We start from the raw sequence: 20,211 nt of genomic DNA, 5'->3' as shown, positions 1-20,211 counted from the left end.
TGTTTGTTCAAAGTTTTTGTTTTCTTTTCTTTTATTTTCTTTTTGAGAGAGAGAGAGAGAGAGAGAGAGAGAGAGAGAGAGAACACATGAGTGGAGGCGGAGTGGCAGCAGGAGAGAGAAATAATCTTACATAGGCTCCATGCTCAGCATAGAGCTTGACACGGGGCTCCATCTCATGACTCTGAGACCATGACTGGAGCTAAAATTAAGAGTTGAATGCTTAAGTGACTGGGCCATCCAGGAGACCCTCAAACTTATTTAGTTAAACTTTTAACAAACAATAAATAAGTTTGAATACATAAATACAGAAATTTCTTTTGCTTCATATTTATATTTGATTTTTAGCAAAAAGTAAATTATATGATTGGTTCCTGGGAGGGTTGTAAGCTTATAATCAGAAATTACTTGGACTGTTGTGCTACTTTTCTTTTCCATGAGCTGGTGCTTGTATTTTCCTAGGGCCATCTGAAGGGAAGAAATCCAGGGAAACCTGGACTCCCACCCTCTCTCATCAAAATGACTCATTCAAAACTTTTAAAGTAGCATTTTTTCTCCTGGAATTGTATTTAAATTTTGAAAATATCTATAAAAGTAGCAAAAGTGACAATGAATTACAACAAATATCCACGATCTCACCACCAATAATAGATAATTACTAACATTTTGCCAGAAGTAAATCTTTTTTTAATTAAAAATCAACATTTTCTGATAAAATTAAAGTTCTCTCTCATGGGGCACCTGGGTGCTTCGCCAGTTAAGCCCCTGCCTTCGGCTCAGGTCATGATCCCAAGATCCTAGGATCAAGCCCTGCATTGGGAATCCCCACTCAGTAGGGAGTCTGCTTCTCCCTTCTCCCTCTGCTGCTCCCCCAACCCCACCACTTGTGCTTTCTGGCTCTCTCTCTCTCTCTCTGTCAAATAAATAAATAAAAATCTTTTAAAAAAAAGTCTTGTTTGTGAGTTTCATTTCTTCTTCCTCTCTAGTGCTCTTACTTTCATGAATTATCTTTTCCAGTCTACTTCTTAAACACATTTTATGTACGAGTAACATACAACATTGTTTAATGTTTGTGTGGGTTTTTAAAAAGATATCTATGAATGATATCATATTGTACATATACTAAATACAATCCTGCATACTTTTTCACTTAAATTCTGTCTTTCAAGCTTTTGCACAGCAAAAGAAACAGTCAACAAAACTAAAAGACAACCTACAGAATGGGAGAAGATATTTGCAAATGACTTATCAGATAAAGGGCTAGTATCCAAGATCTATAAAGGACTTATTAAACTCAACAGCAAGGAAACAAATAATCCAATCATGAAATTGGCAAAAGACATGAAGAGAAATCTCACAGAGGAAGACATAGACATGGCCAACACGCACATGAGAAAATGCTCCGCATCACTGGCCATCAGGGAAATACAAATCAAAACCACAATGAGATACCACCTCACACCAGTGAGAATGGGGAAAATTAACAAGGCAGGAAACAACAAATGTTGGAGAGGATGTGGAGAAAGGGGAACCCTCCTGCACTGTTGGTGGGAATGTGAAATGGTGCAGCCACTCTGGAAAAGTGTGTGCAGGTTCCTCAAAGAGTTAAAAATAGACCTGCCCTACGACCCAGCAATTGCACTGTTGGGGATTTACCCCAAAGATATAGATGCAGTGAAACGCTGGGACACCTGCACCCCGATGTTTCTAGCAGCAATGTCCACAATAGCCAAACTGTGGAAGTAGCCTTGGTGTCCATCGAAAGATGAATGGATAAAGAAGATGTGGTCTATGTATACACTGGAATATTACTCAGCCACTAGAAACAACAAATACTCACCATTTGCTTCGACATGGATAGAACTGGAGGGTATTATGCTGAGTGAAATAAGTCAATCAGAGAAGGACAAACATTATATGGTCTCATTCATTTGGGGAATATAAAAAATAGTGAAAGGAAATAAAGGGGAAAGGAGAAAAAATAAGTGGGAAATATCAGAAAGGGAGACAGAACATGAGAGACTGACTCCTAACTCTGAGAAACGAACAAGGGGTGGTAGAAAGGGAGGTGGGCGGGGCGTGGGGGTGACTGGGTGACAGGCACTGAGGGGGGCACTTGATGGGATGAGCACTGGGTGTTATGCTATATGTTGGCAAATTGAACTCCAATAAAAATAAATAAATAAGTACATAAATAAATAAATAAATAAATAAATAAATAAATAAATAAAATAAAAAATAAAAATAAATTCTGTCTTTCAGATCTCATCATTAGCTTATTCTTCTTAAGTGATCCATTCCTCAACTAATGGGCAGGAGGGAAGTTTATATTTTTTTTGCCATTATAAATAGAATTGCAACGAATTTTCTGGTATATGTCTCCTTGTGCACAAGTCCACAATACTCTCTAGAGTGTGTCTGGAAGTGTATGTACATATGTGTGCACGTGTGTATCAGAATTTTCGGGTCATAGGGAACGTATACATTCAGAGAGCCAAATTACTCTTTGTAGGTGTATTATCAGTGTATATTTCTCCGGAAACTCATGACAATTGTAATAGTTTTTCTTTATTCCTTCACCAACACTTGATCTTGTCATACCTTTAAATATTTGCTAGTCTGATGGATGAGAAATTATCATTCTCATTATTATTTCAACTGAGTTCTCCAGATTGATTACTAAGATTGGGGATATGTTTATCAGGCATTTATGATTACTCTTATGTGAACTGCCTGTGCATTTCCTTTCCTTATTTTTCTATCTATTTTTTTATCTTTTACTTACTGGTTTAGCATTTGCCTAGATACTTATCCTTTGTTATATGTGACAAAAGTATCTTCAAATCTATGGGTGATTTTATAACCAGCAACCTTTGCTATATGCTGGCTTCTTGTGTTTTCATTTTTGTCATAAATTTATTTAAAATTTTGAAGTGGTAAGATTTACCAGTCTTATTCTTTATATATTGCGGTTTTTGTCATATTTATGAATTTCCCTATAACTCATTTTAAGAGCTTTTAGATAACCTACCATGAGTTTATGTCATGATTTTAAGATTTGTTTTTTGACATGTAGGTTCTAAACTTTCCAAGGTTCTAAACCATACACTTTAGTCCCTTCTTTCCTTTCCTTTCCTTTCCTTTCCTTTCCTTTCCTTTCCTTTCCTTTCCTTTCCTTTCCTTTCCTTTCCTTTCCTTCCTTTCCTTTCCTTTCCTTTCCTCTCCTCTCCTCTCCTCTCCTCTCCTCTCCTCTCCTCTCCTCTCCTCTCCTCTCCTCTCCTCTCCTCTCCTTCCCTTCCTTTCCTTTCCTTTCCTTTCCTTTCCTTTCCTTTCCTTTCCTTTCCTTTCCTTTCCTTTCCTTTCCTTTCCTTTCCTTATTCAAAAAGGTTTTGTGGGGACACATGGGTGGCTCAGCAGTTGAGCATCTGTCTTCGGCCCAGAGTGTGATCCTAGAGTCGTGGGAACGAGTCCCACATCGGGCTTCCTGCAGGGAGTCTGTTCTCCCTCTGCCTATGTCTCTGCCTCTCTCTGTCTCTCATGAATACATAAATAAATCTTTAAAAAAGGTTTTATGTCTCAGTGTGCCCTGGGTAGAGTTTTTTCCCTCCTTCACACTCCCTTTTTGGTACCATAACTTTGGTACCATCAATTCTACTCTACCCGAGGTCCTTAGGACAGAGTCCTTGTTTTAATTCATTTACTTATCCTCAGTTTCCAATGTAGAACCTGGAGCAGAATAGATGCTTGAGAGAGAAGTGTATTTGCAGTCTTAGGTGCAGTTATAGGAGTGGAGAGTTAAACTAGCAAGAATACTGCTGTATTCTAAGCTAGGCAAGGCCATCCCCAAATATCCTTCATGCTGAAAGGGACAGAGGAAAATGGGCAGTGCCCAAAGAAAAGTGAGCAGTAGTATGAAGAGGGCTCTTGGAATGTTTATCTTGGAAGGAAAGATGAAAGGCAGGTGATGTGCTATCTGGGGCCTTAATAAATGCCATTTACTCAACAAAAACCTTTTGTATGTCCACTGCTTGCCAGGCTCTGCTCTAGACAATTTACAGAGATTTGACTCCCAGGACCACTTAGAGGTGGTGTACCTCTCATTTAAAGGTCAGAGGTGTGGAGAAGGTTGTCCAAGTTTGCTCTGAGATGAAGTGAAAGATCCCCAATGTAAATCTGCTCTGGGTGACGTCAGAGCCCTTGGTCCTGCTGTAGACCTTGGTGCAGGTGTCTCTTCACAAAGGGGCAGGAGGGATGTAGTCCCTAAGCACATGGAAGCTAGATCACCCTGGCTTTCTTCCTGCCTCTCTCTCTCACTAGCTATGAGACCTTGGGCATGACATTTAATTGCTCTGAGTCTCACATTTCCTCATTCTGAAAATGAGAATACTTCATTATTGATTGATAGAGTTTTTGTGAATTGGTAACTAAGTAAATACCTGTAAAGTACAGTCCTGACATTGTTACATAAGTTCTCACCATTATGATTATTTAATGCCGTAGCATGTTGTGCCAGGACTAAACTTATTCTCAGTATTGCTGGAGGGTAGATCTGAACCAATAGGCAGAATTTACTGATATTCAGATTTAAATGTGATACAAGGGGGATATTTCAAATAACTACAGTGGCCAGGGCAGCTTCCCAGAATAGTGAGCCCTCACCACCTTCCGGTGGTGTTTTAATCCGAATCAAAAGGGCCATTGTGTGGAAGGCTAGATGAGATGGTCTCCTCTGAGAATCTTTATAGAGTGCTAGGATTCTAAGAGTCCATGCAATATCTACCCCAGTTCCAGGCCAGTGACATCATTTGGCATGCTAATGAATGGAAATATTTTCACGCAGGCTGGACGATTCAAGCCATGCGTACGATGAAAAGGGCAAATCTTTTCATGTGAAATTGTGCATGAACAGAGACTCATTGCCCACATAAAATGCATTTTGGGGAAATGGCTTTCAACAAAGCAGGGTAAGAACACTCTGTAAGCTCTTGTGATTTGATCGTTTGCAGGAGAAAGGCATGCTGATGTTCCAGAAGTCGTCACTGGTCTTGTAATAAACTGAATATTCCTCTCTGGAATCAGATGTATACATGATTGAAACACTATGGTCAGGGGACTGAATGGAAAGGAGTGAATTATTATCTATGGTATATCTGCTTGATATGAGAGAGTAAGCCTGGCACTTAATACACCATCTTCTGTACTGTTTGATAGTCAATAAAACTAAGGCTCAGAGAGGTTAAGAGGCATGCTTAGAGTCACACAGTTAGATGCAATGAAGCTATGATTTCAACTATACTTCTTACATTATATATCAGGGGTCAAAAGCCGGTGACTAATGGGTCATTACCAGTCTGTAAGAATTTAAATAATTGAATTAATTATCAAGATCTAAAAATCAGGGTGTTGCATAAAAGTTGTATCCAGATTTCCAGGTTCTTTTGAAAAGTCAGAAGACTTGGCAACACCTGGTCCCTAGTCAAGTATGGCAAAAATTAAGTGGAGTTCAGTGGCCATTGCCACTTATGGCTTAGGCATACACTTTCCAAATGTGCACATCCTCCATTCCATATATTATTACATCCTAATATTAGTAATCTGTTGACCTAGATGGCAATTTGAGTCATGATCCCTACTCTATATACTCTGCTCTAGAAATAAAAGGCAAGAGGTGCACCTGGGTGGCTTAATCGGTTTAGTATACAACTCTTGATTTTGGCTCAAGTCATGATCTCAGAGTCATGGGATTGAGCCCTGCATCAGGCTCTGTGGTGAGCACAGAGTCTGCTTGGGATCCTCTCTCCGTCCCTCTACCAGCGCTTTATCCCCCACCAATGCTCTCACGTGCACTCTCCCTCACCCCCCAAAAAAGGGAAAATAAAGAAATATATAGCAAGAAATTGAGGTAGGTAGGAGGGAGTAGAACAGGGGAAGGGGGAGGAGGGAATAGAAGGGGAAGATGATGAGGGAAATGAAGTCCAAAACTACAACCAGAAGTGCCATAACCAGAGACATTATCCTGCTTGTGTTCTGCTCAATTGACCAGGAGAGCCTTCCTGTTTGCAGAATCTAGCAGCTCAGTGCTCATTCTGGTCTGAATGCTCTTATTTCAGGAAAGATTACAAACCCAGCCTGGGGAAAAAATCAATATGCGTGATATTTCAAATAGCTCTTTGGTCAAGTCGAGGTCTTTTGGGTTAAGGAAAATAAGGACAGAATGTGTCATTAGTACACTGAGCAGGCCTTGCCACACTGCCCTATCCGATTCTTTCAGTTTCTTCTTTGTTGCTAAATCATCCTACTCACCTGTAAAATGGATCTTTTCCTGGGATGTTTAAAAGTCCTTAATTAAAACATCTTTAGTATTGATCATCTCAAAGATGTTCACCCCCTCCCTTTTTGGGTTTCTCTTTTTCTATGTTCTAGAAAACCACTTTCTTATCCACATTACCACTTTTCTTATCCAGTCTCCCAAAAATGTCCTTCCTGTTGCTCTTTTTCTTTTTTTTTTTTTTTTTTTTTTTTTTTTTTTTCACCGCAATTTTTTTATTATAGTAAAAACATTTAACATCAGATCTATGATTTTAGGAAAATTTTTTTTTTTTTTTTTTTTTTTTTTTTTTTTTTTTTTTTTCAGATTCTTTTTTTTTTTTTATTGGTGTTCAATTTACTAACATACAGAATAACACCCAGTGCCCATCACCCATTCACTCCCACCCCCCGCCCTCCTCCCCTTCTACCACCCCTAGTTCGTTTCCCAGAGTTAGCAGTCTTTACGTTCTGTCTCCCTTTCTGATTTTCTATTAAACATTTGTTTACCCAAAAAGCAAGGAAGTATCATACTGGTGAGCATCAGATGCTTTTCTTAAAGACACTCTGACATCCTACTTACAGTTTCTAACACTGCCTTTGTTTCAACACTGACACAACAGAAAACCTTCTTTCATTTCTCTCCTACCTATTTTTGTGACTTGAGTCCATGTACCTCTGTGAAACTCAGGTCTCTCCTCTGGATAAAGCCTACCTTACATCATTGTAGTAAGAGTTACATGAAATAACAAATGTGAAAAGGTCTAGGCTAATCTACATATATTGTATATTTAATACATAGTAATTGAAATTAAATTTCTACCAATAATTAGCTGTGAGACTCTAGGCAAGTCTGTTAACTTCTCTGGGCTTCTATTTATTTTTTCTTAAGATTTATTTATTTGTTTGTTTGTTTGCTTATTTATTTGGCACAAGTAGCAGGAGGAGCAGAGGGAGAGAGAAAATCCTCATGAGGACTCCACAGAGCATGGAGGCAAACCTCAGGACCTGAGCCAAAATCAGGAGTCGAATGCTTAACTGGCAGAGCCACCCAGGTGTCCCCAGGCTTCCATTTTTTGACTTGGGAAATACAGGGCGTTGGACTAGATCTCCAAGAATTCCTGTAGCCGAGCATTCTACATTTCCTGAGATGCAGAGATCATCCACTTGCCTCTCCTACCCTCTGTGACAGCCTTGGATACAGAAGTCATGTCCTTTTACCTTTGTATCCACAGTGCCTACCATGACCCTGCAGCTTACTAAGATATCTGATTTCATTACTATTTCGCAGCTCACCACACAAACTCCCCTCATTTACTAATGTCAGGGTCTTTGGACTGTAGGGCTATTCTTAACAATTCGATCATTCCATCTCAAGTTTCTCTAAAGGGGACTGCTTCCCTGAAGCTACTGCTTCAGGGACAGCCATGGGTGACAGGTGATGTGTCCCCTCGGCTTACTGCTCAGCCTCAGGTGACTGGATACATATGAACACTTGTTCCTATGGCAGCTAATCCAAAGGCTAACCAGGCCAATTGCCTGTGAGGCAGCCAGGTGGGAAGGAGTGAAAGAAAGAAAGGAGAGAGAACACCAGAGAGGGCAATGTGATGGTTAATATTATGTACCCACTTGATTGGGCCTTAGGGTGCCCAGATATTTGGTCAAACATTCTTCTCGATGTTTTGGGATAAGTTTAGCATTTAAACTGATAAACTGAGTAAAGCAGATTGCTCTTCCTAATATGGGTGGGCCTCCTCCAATCAGTTGAAGGTGTGAATGGAACTAAAGGCTGAGAAAGAGGGAAATCTTTCCACCTGATTGCATAGAGCTGGGACATCAGATTTTTTTCCTGCCATTGGACTTGAACTGAAATATCAATGCTTCCTAAGTCTCCAGTGTGCTGATTATAGGTCTTGAAACTTAGCATCTGTAATCACAAGTCAAGTCCTTATAATAAATCATACATTCATAAAATCCTATATATATATATATATTCTCTATCTATATAGATAACATAAATACCCAATCTATATCTAGATACCCTGTTTATCTGTACCTATAGCCTATATGCATTTATAGCTTATTCTATCTATCTCTCTGCACATCCGATTGACTCTGTTTCTCTGGAGAACCCCAATTCAGGCAGTCAGATTCCTTGTTGGGGATCTGAACCAGGAGCTATGAAGGCCATGATGTAGCTAGAAGCAGAAACTAAAAGTGAAAGGAAGCAGACAGAAAGGTGAGGATGAACCAGAGTCATGAAAGAGAGTCACACCCTGGAGGGGTTGTGGCAAGTCCAAGTCGAGGAGCAGTGGGCAGTGAGATGGTGTCATGTCAGGAAGCGGAGAGCAGAGGGCTCCTGAGCAGCAGGTGGAGGGGGATGCCCCTTCTCAGCCATGCTCAGCCCTGATTGCTCCCTGGCTCTAGTCCTTCTGGAACATCTGCTTTTACTTGTGATGCTGTAAGTCTTGGTGATTTTTAACTACAGAGGCTGACTGCATCAGAGGCTTAAAGTCTGTTGGAAAAGATTAGGATAAGGAAGGAAGAAGACAGAGTAAATAGAGAATAAAAGAAATAGGGGAAACAAAAGCCTGGGGAAAATGATGAAGAAAGGGAAGAGGAGGGTAGGGGCAGTTTGATCCAATGGGGAAATGATTCAGGCTAAGGACCAGTTACTCTCAAGTTTCTAGCGGTCCTCAACCACTACAATCAAGATAAGAGGACTCTCCTTTCCATTTCTTGTTCTTTACTTAATAAATAAATAAATAAGACAAACCTGCCTATTTCCTCCCCAGAGAATTGAATGCGATCAGTTCTGGCCATAAAGCCCCCTGGAGAAATTCACGGTGTTCAGGAAACATTAAGAGGCTGAAAGAAAGATGGTTTCTAAATCTCAGAGGAAGAAGCTTCGCAATGAAGTCTTGGACCTAATCATTTTATCCCTTCCCTCGGCCTGGTCACACTGCCAATTCCCCCAGCAGTAGCAATCACTCACAAAGGAAGAATCTCAGAGCCCAGGCGTGGATTCTAACCCACAATCAAATAGAAGCTCAAGTTCTCCGCTCATACAATTTCTGGTAAACACTGTCAATTTCAGACTTCCAAATGGGGAGTGTATTTTTATTCATTTTAAGTTATGCTCTCTTTCATTTTCTTGGAAAATGGGACAATGGGGCAATCCGAAGGGTTTGATTTTCAGTACTTATTTATATTTTTCAACATATATATATATAAATATATATATATTTATATATATATACATACACCTGTCAAGAAAAAAAGACATGTGCTTTGATGTTGAGACAAAGGAAGCATCATTCCTGCAGGTCCCAAATGGAATATTCAAAGGCATGGGCTGGGGGGGACATCCTTGCTTTCAAGCTATATCACAGATTAAAGGCAGAATTGGCTCAGACTTTATCTGGGAGAGCACATTAGCAAATGTATGAATTATTCTCTGTTTACAAAACAAATGAGCTTTCTATTGGCTGGGCTAGCGTCTTCTTCCATTGCAGACCATTAATAAATGAAACTCTATTTGGATTTTACAGGCATATTTGCCATCAGTGTCACACCAGTGGGCAGACTGGTGGTGTGGAAAGAGTCAGGCTTTGGAGTCAGAGAGCCAGAGAGTCTAATCCTTGGCTCTAGCATTTACTAAACTTGTGGCCTCTAGTAAGTTTATTTATCCCCTCTGAGCTTCCCTTCTAACATCTGATAAACTGAAGTAACAGAAGCTAATGCCTACAGTTTTTATAAATAAAATCATCGGTACAAAGTGAGTGGCACCAGGCCTGACACTTGGTAGGCATTCAATAAATCTTCCTTTCTTCTAAAAAGGAAACTTCGCAATTTAAACGACTAAGAGCCAGGGATATCCCTGCCCTGGGCAACATAATATTTCACCACTACAACTGGATCGCAAGCAGAAGGGTAATTCAGGAAGTTGCTGACCTGTGTTCCGCGGAGTTAGAACAGCACGTTGGTTTCATAAAAAGAGTGAGAGGTGATCCTTTTGACTAGACTGCTCTACCTGAGTCAGGAGCAAGTTCACCTGGGTCTTTGGCCTTCTGCCCATGTTCAGAAGTAGGTCTCAGGTTGCCCACAATTGCATGCATAGGGAAAATCCTCAATCTTGCTCTGTACAAACATGGCTAACTACCTCATTTACAGGAATCAAAGCCCGGCCTAACTGGTAGATGGAAATGTGCTTACCGGTCTTAGCTTTAGCTGGCCCCCTCACATGGTCACTGACCTGGTGACAACTGCTGGGTCCTAGCAATGGACATGGCTGGCCCATCTGATGAAGCAGCAAGTGGAGAAATAAGTCATGGGCCTTGGAATCAGGAGGAAAATATTGCAATTCCTCCCTAGACCTATGATTTGAAATCTTTGTTTTTGCATCTGCAAAATGAGTATAGCAGGACCTACATCCCACGAAAGCTGGATTTGCAAATAATGTAGGTATTGGGTATCTGGGACTTGGTAGATCATTTATCTACATTCTTTTCCATTATATTTATCCATAGCCCTTCCCATTGCTGTCCAGTTATAAAACATTTTAATTGTCAAGTATCACACCTGTTACCCCAACTCTGTAAAGAAGATATAATGACTTTTCCTCCATATTTTTAGTGATGGAAACTGAAGTAGGGGAAGTTCTGGGATGTTTTCAAGTGACATTTAGCAGGTGGCTAGTGCTGGGAAGTGAACACTGGTCTTCCAATTCTAGAAGTGAGATTCTTTTACTACTAATTTGAGAGGTGAGATTGGCAAGTGCATCCACAAATTAGAGTCCTGGACAGGCATTTTATAATGTCAGAGTCACTGGTGCCCATTTTAAAGGTGGACAAATGGGGCTCATAATGTGAAATAACTTGCCCTGGGTCACACCGTTGTCTGAAGCAAAGGTACAGTGAGAGTCCGTCTCTGCCCCTCTTCTGACTCCCATGTCGGGTTCTTTGCTCTTGAGCTGAAATTACAGACTGAGGGTGTGTAGGCTGATTGGGCTGCACTTCTGATTTACAGTCACTTATGGTTTGCCCTCATCCCCCCACCCACTGTCTTCTGTGTCTTCTGTGGTCCTGGAATCCCCAGCTGACTTGTGCAGAGAGCACAGGTTTGTTTATCTGAGCAGGGCACATCAACAGAGCCCTGACATCACTATCTATCAGTGTGATATGCCCAAACCCTGAAGACAGTTGAGTCAGCAACTCTTGCTTTACAGAAAGCCATTTCTCATAGGAATAAACAGATTTTAAAAGCACTAGAATACAGCCCAACAGAGACTTTTTTTCCTATTTAATTTTTATTAATTGAATTTTATAGATTAAAAGAATTGGGACTCTGAGAAGTGTAGCAACTGATCCTAAAACTCAGTCTGAAAGGCAGAGCTGGAGCTCAGCCCTGGCGATGTCTGACCTTGCCTCTTTCTGCTGCTCAGAGCTGCAGCTCACAGTGGTCAACACTGAGCAAGTGCACAATGTGTGCTTTCGCTTTTCATTCAAATCGCTCAGTGTAGAGTATCTCTAGGAGTTTGCCAAAAATCAGTTCCCTGGATGACCAGCTTGTTAAACAAGCAAACAAAAGCAAAAACAAAACCATTTCTCAAAATTACATGGAGCTTTAGAGTAAATCTTAAATATGTAGAGTCAGTCATCTTTTTTTCTTTCTTATCTCTTCCTTTTTAAAAAATGCCTGGCTATTCTTGGTCCTTTACTCTTCCATGTGAATTTTAGGTTCAGCTTGTCAATCTCCCTGGCAAACTGTTGGGGTTTTGCTTGGAATCACTCTGAATCTTTAGATTAACTTGAGAAGTGGCATCTTTACAGCGCTGAGTTTACCTATCCATGAATAGAGTATTATAGTTTCCATTTGTTCAGCTTTTCTTTTCAGCTTTTTAATAAAGGAGTGTGTGTGCGTGTGTTTCACTGAACAAGAATTCATTGAGCATGTGGTATATGCAAGGCCAACACTGGCCCATCCTGTGTGAAAGAGATTTTCTATTTTTCTAAACTTTAACCACTTTTGTTACTCTTGTGCCAATTTCACAAGTGGCTTGTGAGTTTTCATTTTGTATTTCTAACATTTTAACTTTCAAGTCACAGCATTTCTTACTACTGACAATGTACAGGAAGAGACAGGTTCCTAGGATTCATTCACAATGTCTCCTTCCTGTTAGGGGTGTGTGTGTTGTTTCAACTTCTTTGAGAAGGAAAGAGGAACTGAAGCCCCAAAGACTCTCCAGACCTCACTATGCACTTCTATTACAGTGCTGCCACAGAGAGAGCTCTGATCCTTAATATTGGCCTACTGGATTCTGTTAATTAGCCATTTTTCTTTCTTAAATGCAAACATCTGATTAGTGATTAGATCACACAGGTCTTACTTAAAGCAATTAGGAGTAAATACTTTAGCCTTGTTCAACGAGGTAGGATCTAGGTGGCTTAATCAGGCGGGAAAGAACAAAGAAACTTCAGAAAGAATACACTGCTTGTTCCTGTACTTACTCTACAACTGGCACCTAATCTGTAAAATAGCAGTGGAATATCAGAAACAAATGTTTCTTAAAAAGAATGCGCAATGATGGCCAGAAAACTGGGGGTATCTCCCAATTTCTTTGATCTATGAAGCAAATACGTATTGAGGGCTGACTTATAGTCCAATACCAGGCGAGAGGCCAGGAAACAAACATCACAAAGATAGTCATGATCTTGGCCTTCATGCTCATGTAGTCTAGAGAGGAATATAGAATAATCAACATGCAATTAATAAAAAGCTTGATTAATACGATAAAGAAAAGCACAGAAAGCATACAAGATATAGGAGTTTAGGGGCAGGAGGTGTGGCGTAGGTAAGGATCCTGAAAGAAGTGATGGCTAACTTGAGAACATAAAGGAAAGCTAGCATATGTAGAGGGTAAATAATAAAGGAGGGTGGGAAGTGGTGGGAGATAGGAGAGGAGAGATGGAGGCATGGGCAGATCATGCAGGGAACAGGAAGCTGGGAATTCAGACTCGAACCAGGGCAGAGTGTGCAATCTATGGGAAATGTCAGGAGAAGATCTGCTGTTTAGAGAGTCCATTACAATCACATGGGGAGAACAGATTGAGATTTACTCGGAGAGGTGGGAAGTCCATCAATTTCAGTGGTCCAGGCCAAACATGAGGACAAGGGCTTCCCGTAGGGCAATAGCACTAGGAATAGATGGAAAAGTGGAAGCTCAGGAAAGATGAGCAACTTGCCTTCTTGCATCCGTACTGAGTGAGATAGCAGAATTTTGAAACAAGTGCAAGAGGGCCTCAAATCCTATCGTCTTTTCACTGCACCCAGTTTCCCTGTCATGTGTAAAAGACAAACAGTGTTGGGGGATTAAAGAGTAGAGAGGGAAGTGGGCTGGAGGGAGAACATACCAGAAAGGGAAAGACCCACTTGCACCTGCACATGAAGGGGACCAAGGGAAAGGAAGAGAAAGGAATTCATGATTGTCAGCCACTGTGGAAGGTTGTCTACAGCACTTCTCAGACTTCACAGTGCATACAAATTCCCTGGAGATCTTGTTCAGGTGCAGATTCCGATTTGGTAGGTTTGGGTTGGGGCCTGAGATTCTGCATTTTTAGTAAGCTCCTAGGTGAGGCCAGTGTTGCCGGTCTAGGGACCACAGTTGGAGAACCAGTGGTGGAGGAGTGGTTATGAGCCCAGGGTGAGCTGGACTCCAATATATCTTTCTTCTTTTGGGGGGGGGGGGTCAGCAGAGGCATAGTTTAACCCATAACTGAGCCTTAGTTTTTTTTTTTATCAGTATAATAGAGATAATTCCTACTTTATTTTTTTTTTAAGATTTTACTTATTTATTTGGGAGCGAGAGAGCATGAGTTGGGAGAGAGGCAGAGGGAAAGAGAGAGAAGCAGACTCCCCTGCTGAGCAGGAGCCCAATGTGGGACTCCATCCCAGGACCCCGGGATCATGACCTGAGCCAAATGCAGATGCTTCACAGCCTGAGCCACACAGGTATCCCAATTATTCCTACTTTATAAAGTTAAATTAAATGAATAATAAAGGCAGAGTGGTAGCACAGTAAATATTATTCAACACTAGGCATTTAAAATACATTTCACTTAACTACTACTACCACCTGCCCTGTGATGCAGGCATCGTCATTCCCACTGGATATCAGAAGACTGAGAATCGACAAGGACAAGAAACCTGTACAAAGTCACACCATTATTAAGATTTAAAATCCAGTTTTCTCCAAAGCCCGTGATGTTTATTCTTACACCAATGAGCCTGACTGGGGGTACTAGCAGTGGAGGTGGAGTTAAAAACTATCCTGCAGAGGCAACAGCAGAGAAAGATGATGATTATTTTTATTTAATCGTGGAGGGACATGTGCCGAATACAGATTCTGGTTTCCAAGTGCCCAGAATCTCAGATGAAGTGTTCCGAGAGCACAGGGATTGGAGGAAGGAGGGGCAAAGGATAGATGATATATGAAGTCCAGTGGATTAATCATGTTCACCAGTTCTTGTCATCCTTTTTCATGCTGCAAGGCTGCATCGGCATTTTTTTTTAATAGGCCACAGACATTCACAATCAAAATTTCAAGCTAAAAATACCTCCATGCCATCCTGGAAAATATTAAACAAAACAAAACAAAACACCTGAGTGCTTTCCAGCCAACAAAGAGAGAAATGTGTAGGCTGTGATGAGTAATTGAACCTACTTTTGTCTGTTTGCAATAAACATTTGCAAAACATATTATCCTTTTGACATTTCTGTGAGGATTGCTCATATTCTATTTTCTGCAAAATGCCTTCCATTCTTACTAGGTTCCCATAATTACCTCTTTAGAGGAAGACCATCTCAGCCCTTCAGAGACATCATCAATTTCCAGCAGCTGATTCCTAATTTTTTTGATGTTGCTGTTATACTGAGCTATCTCTTGAGGGTGGAGAACCAATACCACTATAGATAGATATGGATCTATCCATATCTATATCCATATCCATCTATCTATAGATGGATATGGATATCTTGAGAGCTAGCCAGAAAAGTGATGGGATGGAAAAGCTAGTGGCAGTTTGATGATATTCCTTCTGCATTTGTCAAATCCCATGGTCCCTGCATGGCCCAGCAGCAGTAAGGGAACTACAGTGCTTGGGTTCTGATCCCTGTAATTTTCAAGCTGTGTGGCCTTAAGAAAATTGCTTGAACATTCTGTGTCTAAGTTTCCTTATCTATAACACTGGTATAAAAATAGTATTTATATCACAGAGTTATAAGGATCAAGGAAGTTAATGTGTATAAAGAGCTTAAATATGTGCATCTTATAGTATGTCCTCAATAAATGGTAATTATTTAAAAAAATAAATAAATGGTAATTATGATTGTAGTCATGCTTACTTGGCATGAAAAATGAAAGCCTGGCAGTGAGAAGATGTTGTCTTATTGAGTGTGGAATCTCCTTGATTTCATTGGCAAAGCAGACCTACACAGCATTCACATTATACTGCAGATTATTATAGGGCGCAATAATGAGTCTGTAGTGGTTTTTTTTTTCTTTAAATTATAATGGGAAACCACTGGGGTTCTTTTAGCAGGGGAGTTTAAACGATCAGATTAGCATTTTACAAAGTTATTCCAACTATTCTTTGGGTAGTAGATTGGACAAACGTGATGCTAAGAAATCAGGTAGGTGAGGCATTTACAAGGGTATTGACCATGGTGGTCAGGGAGGAGATGGAGCAAAGTGGACTCAACATATGGACTGCATGCAACTCCCAGGACTCGGTCATAGAGGGGGGAATGTGAAGGATGGTGCCAAGATATCAGACCAACTGCGCAGAAGAGCAACTCATTGAAAGAGATGCAGGTATCTATGAATACTCTGGAGCAAAGGCAGAAAAAAACAACCAAAAGGAATAGAAATGTCTATACATAAAAGGAGAGAGAAGGAAATAGATAGGAAAGATTTGTGGAGAACCTACACTCTCCACGGGGTGCTGCAGAGCTGTGCTGTATGCTGGTGGGGTGGCAGGCTCATGGCCTGCCAGAAGAGGACACTGCCATGTTTGAGGACCACCATGCTGCTCGGTTCTGCACAGGAATGTGACAGCTTTGAATTAGTGCTTAGTTTATTTATGCCGGTGTGGCCCTGCCATCAAAATACAGGGTAATGCCCTCTGGCACAGAAATGATTTCTTTTGTATTCCCAGGTATATTTAGCACAGTTCCACGTATATAATGGAATTCTTGGCAAATACTCCTTGAATTTAGAAAGTTGTTGATTAAAAGGTAAAACATTTATTAATCAGCAACATTTTTGAGAGCCTGCTTTAGGCTTTGGGAAGATAGAAGATGATTGAGAGATGGACACTGATCTTCCCTACCCACCTTTCCTTTCCCTTTCTCTTCTCCCCTACCTCCTTCTGCTTCTACTTGTCTATCTAATATATACATACACACATGCACAAGTATGCACACACACACATATACACCCCACATATGATGCCAAAAAGGGGAATCAGCAACTGGGAGTCCAGCACTGGATCTTTGTACAGATAAAATCTGGGCCTGCATGATGTGTCTCTCATCCTCCATAGACTGGCCGACTCACCATGGCATGTCCTCTTAATGGTAAAGTACAAGAAAGCAAGCCCAGCTCTGTGATCCAGTTTGAAGCCTCTGTCTGCACCACACCTGCCTACGTCTCATTGGCCAAAACACATCACAAGGTAGAATCCAAAGCCAAGGTGCAGGCATGTAAAATCTGCCTCCAGCAGAAGCTGCAAAATTCCGTAGCTAAATGGTATATGTACCTGGACAGATCTAGAATCACAGTTATCTTGGACAAGTCCTTTCCATTCTCCAGGAGTCCTCACCTCTGCAAACAGCTTGGATCAGATCCATGTGTCCTACAGAGTGAAATCCAGCCCTCCAGTAGCACACGAAATGAATTGACATGGCACACGAAATTTAATCAATTCTTTGATGTGATATTAACTAACATTGAGCACAGAAGGTGATGAGGATTCACTTTTGAATTTTCTTTCAATATTGCCAACTGCATCAAGGAGAAAGTCTGAGTTAGTGCCCACGACAAGCCCAAAACCTTTGCTGACTTCTCCTTTTAACACTGAGCTAGCAGACCACAGCATTGAGCAAGAATTTCCAAAAAGTGCTTTATTTTCATTTTATTTATTTTTGACTACAGTATATTTATAACAAGTGGCACCAGATTTATTTAGTTATGTAAAGTTTCTTTAAAAATATATTTAAATAAAAATGGAGTCTATTTAAAGAAAATATAAAGAAAATTATTGGTGACCTGCAGATAGAAAAAAATCATGGCTATGGGCTTGAATAACTGAAGTTTGGGAGATTCTGGATTTGACCATCTTTACAGTTCTGAGATCCTGTGATCACTGCCAACTTCATTGCTCCAGTTGTGGTCTCCACTTCCACCCCAAGGCTTTCTTAGAGGGAGACGAACAGCCTTCTCTTCGACGGCTTCTACGACCTTTCATTTCCTCCTCCCCTCTGAAGTTGACAGCCCAGCTGTCAATATGACTACCCAGCCAGATGTATTTGATTGACATGCTCATCCCTGCACAATGGGCCAGAGTCAGTCACCCTGTGGCTGTCCCTGCCCTTGGCATTGTGATGCATGGTCCCAGATTCCAAATGTCATGTCACATCTCCTCATGGTATCAAAGCACCCTGGAGAGCAGGAAACCCTAACAGATGGCTGAAATGCCTTCAAAAAGACTCCCCCAGACAGCCTGGGAGATGCACAGAGCCCTGTCGGTGGTGATGGGTTGCAACATATGCTCGGCAAAAAAAATGCCAAAGGGAAGAGAGGTTCCCGCACCCACCGAGACCACAGAATACTGGTTCTGCCTTAGAACAGAATGCTGGGTATCAGCTGCCTTAGAAAGAGTGCCATTTACTTTTGCAAAGTATCTGTTAAATCCCTGATCTCAATGCTTAGTTCTTAGACTTTTAAAGGTAGTGATGGAAAACTTTTTATTTACATTGAATATTTCATTACAAAGCAGATGAATGGGGGAAAGGTCATTTTCTCTCAATAGTGGACTGTCACTCCCTCTGGTCCAGGAATTCCTAACCTGCATTTTCTGGATCCTTTAGAAGCATACAGCTAGTCCTAAAGAGGCCTGTGAACCTTCCAAAATTGCCTGTGAATGTTTGCATGTGTGTATACATACAAGTTACTGTGGAGAAAGGGTCTAAAGCTTTAGTTCAGATTTTCAAAATGGTCCATGTCTCATTAGAAACCACAATTCTAACAGTGCTCCTTAGAGAGAATGCATGGGGCAAAAAACATCAAAACAAAACAAAACAAAATTAAACTGGGCAGCAATATAAGGTAACAAGGATTTTCCTCTCATAGTAATATTAAGGATAACATTTGCTATTTACCATCATCATAATTTGAAAAGGGTTATTTCAGTGTAGCTGGACATGAAAAAACATTTCAGGAAGGCCATAAGCTTAGATTAAAAACATAAATTTAGCTTTGCTTAAAAAAAATGACTGCATTGTTCATTTTTATTTCACTGGTGGCTAGCACCAATCTGTGGACCAGGATTTGGGAAGCCCTGATTTCAGAGTGGGAGATTCCTATTCAGCATGCAAATCTTTGGAAAACTGTGGACTTCTTGGGATTTATCACAGCTGAGTTCAGGCGCATCACTCCCTCACCCCACCCTGTCTCTTGGACTACCTGAAGAGAAGTCCTGTATCTTTGAATCCACTAGGCTGTGAGACCTGGTACAACACACCAAGGCAATGGTTCAGTGCAGCAACTCATCCCAACAGCTATTGACTATGCCCTTCGTGGGGCATGCCGTGAGCAAGGCATTAGATATACAGAAGTGCAAGGTACTATCCCTTCTTCAAAGGGCTCACACCGTGGTAGAGGGGATGATAGAAATGATTTAAGTGGGACAATTCCCCCCTCCACTACTCTCCTTCCTGTTGTCAAAGGAGCAAAGGAAACAGTGTCTGATGCTTCCAGGAGGTATTATACAATCCATGTTTTGATTCAATAGGAGGAGCCCCAAATAGGACTGAACAATTGTTTTTTTTTTTTCCCCAAAGGAATTTAGAAGAATGTGACAGAGAATCCAGAATGGATGGTGTCAGAAGACACACTTTGAATGCTGCCAGGAAGTATGCAGACATCTCACTATAGGGAGTCAAGCCTCTTTAGCCATGCAATGGTAATTCCAGTTCTTACAGTAGGTTTTAAATGTTTGCCTCTGCAAAGGCTGGGCTTCACTGACTCTTGCCCTAAGAGCCCAGAGGAAGCAGCCAGTGTCAGAGATCACACTGACAAGAAACAGCATGAGACAAATAGAGGCAGCCCGCAGAATCTGGAGGAGAGATGTAGACCAACCACAACAGAAATGGTTCTCCCTGGTCACAGGGCCAAAGTGCAAGGAAACTGGCAGATGATTTCAAAATCCACTGTACAGTATGCAGACCTTCAGACAATTTTAGGAGGGCTTTTACTCTCTCTCTCTCTTTTTCATCTATGTCTCTGCTAGAATCTTTTACTACAATGTCAAAGATTTCAGTTTTAGAGGAAGGGGCATCTTAATATTTGTGGTTATAGTCTTTAGGAGGCCAGAAAGAAGGGTAACGAGTACTACCTGCAATTCAATTTTACCTGTTGTAGCATCAGGTATATGAACTATCTTTATTGCAGAGATGTCCAAACCCAGTTTATCAGCAATATCTTCTTGGAGGTACAGAGGAAAGACAAATGCTTCAATGCATCCAGGAGCTACCATGTCATGTCTTAGAAGTCCGGTGAGCTTATTAAGAGGAAATTGATTAGTATATGTTTTTGGGAGAGCCATCTGAATTATTACATCCATAAGCAAT

General features: G+C 40.9%; 1 protein-coding gene across 18 annotated transcripts in view; it reads right to left on the bottom strand.

Moving 5' to 3' along the window:
* Nucleotides 1-20,211, bottom strand: part of DAB1 (DAB adaptor protein 1) — a 1,117,693-nt gene that overhangs the window by 648,263 nt on the left and 449,219 nt on the right. The gene's annotated exons all lie outside the window — the stretch shown is intronic.

Source organism: Canis lupus, chromosome 5 (assembly GCF_003254725.2).
Source record: "Canis lupus dingo isolate Sandy chromosome 5, ASM325472v2, whole genome shotgun sequence".
In the NCBI taxonomy this organism is placed as follows: domain Eukaryota; kingdom Metazoa; phylum Chordata; class Mammalia; order Carnivora; family Canidae; genus Canis; species Canis lupus.
Note: the sequence above shows the minus strand (reverse complement) of the source record. Positions and strands in the feature narration are given on the sequence as shown.